Below are 1280 nucleotides of genomic sequence, written 5' to 3'. Positions count from 1 at the left end.
GCTACCTTTCTTATACAACCCAGGCCCACAGATGATACCACCCACATTGGGCTAGGCCTCCCACATCAATTAAGAAAATGCCTCACAGGCATGGGTATGGGCAATTCTAGTAGAAGAAATTCTTCAGTTGTGGTTTCCTCTTCCCAAGTGACTCTAGTTTGTGTCAAGTTGACAAAAACTAAGCAGCACAATATAGGACCATCTACTGGAGCATGGGTACCCTCTCAGGGGTTCCACCCTTAAAGAAAACTGACTCTCCCTCCCCCAGCAGCCATCAATTGCCAATAGCTCCTCAGATAAGGGTAGGATTTCATGAGCCCCTTCCCCAGCTTATCTTCTCTCCATGGTCTTCAAATGGAGGGATAAATTGTTAGAAGCAGGTGGGATAGGATAGATAGGAAGGAGAGAGAGCACAGAAGAGAAAGGGATCCAAGATGGCTGTGATGCATTCTGAGGAGTTTTCTGAGTGCTTGTTGAGCACTCATGAACTGAGTGCTGTGGTTGTTGCAAGGATTTGTTTTTCAGTGATGGGTAAAAATGCAAGCTTTTTCCAGAGGGTCAGATGGTACTAGAATCTTCTGGGTGAACACACAGTTGTCTTTACTGAACTGGCTCAGCAAACTTCCCTAAGTTACTCCATTTTGTTCAGAGCCATTTCAGCAGCAACTTTGCTCCACACCAAAAGGAACCTCAGAATCCATTATTGAAATTTGTTAAAGAAACAGAAATATTTCCATCAAAAGTGTCTCAGGAACATGTATTAAATGCCATGTTGGTATTTACAGATGGCTCCTCTAATGGAACCTCTGTGGTTTTTACACCTGGCAGTCCACCTACTATCAAAAGGAAGGAAGGTATATTTGCTCAACAAACAGAAATAATTGCAGTCATAACTATAGCTGAAACCTTTACACAACCTTTTAACCTCTATACTGACTCTAAGTATGTAGTTAACCTTTTTCCAGCCTTAGAGACTGCTCTGTTATCTGGAAGCTCAAAAAATTCTACTTTTACTACAAAAATTACAAAGTATGATTATTAACAGACAAATTGGGCAGTACAGGCAAACTCCCTGAGAGGGGACTTGCATCAGTCCTGGCTGCTTCTGCTTCCCCAGTCAGACCTCCAGTTTCTCCCCCTCACACCACCGGCAAGGTAAGAGCGTGCTTGAGAAACCACTTTTGGTTTTGGTTTCTCTCCTGGTTTTGGCTAGCCGGCGATCTGTCGCCATCTGGTTCTGGGCTCTGATCAGAGAAACTAGGTGGGAAGCTGGACGCAGT

General features: G+C 44.0%; 1 protein-coding gene across 3 annotated transcripts in view; it reads left to right on the top strand.

Annotated features, from left to right (window-relative positions):
• The first annotated feature begins 1049 nt into the window (after positions 1–1049).
• The window catches only part of LOC103746771 (low affinity immunoglobulin gamma Fc region receptor IV-like), a 16447-nt gene continuing 16216 nt past the window's right edge, over positions 1050–1280 (top strand). For 2 of the 3 annotated variants that reach the window (XM_008849062.3, XM_029554073.1), the window contains exon 1: positions 1074–1155. The gene's annotated coding sequence lies outside the window, so the exon portion shown is untranslated. Of the gene's footprint in view, positions 1156–1280 lie in introns of all 3 variants that reach the window. The other variant, XM_008849061.3, reaches the window with a different exon arrangement.

The sequence above is a fragment of the Nannospalax galili genome, unplaced genomic scaffold (assembly GCF_000622305.1).
Source record: "Nannospalax galili isolate Female #2095 unplaced genomic scaffold, S.galili_v1.0 scaffold884, whole genome shotgun sequence".
NCBI classification, from domain to species: Eukaryota; Metazoa; Chordata; class Mammalia; order Rodentia; family Spalacidae; genus Nannospalax; species Nannospalax galili.
The sequence above is the reverse complement of the archived record's forward strand: the minus strand, read 5'-3'. Positions and strand labels throughout refer to the sequence as shown.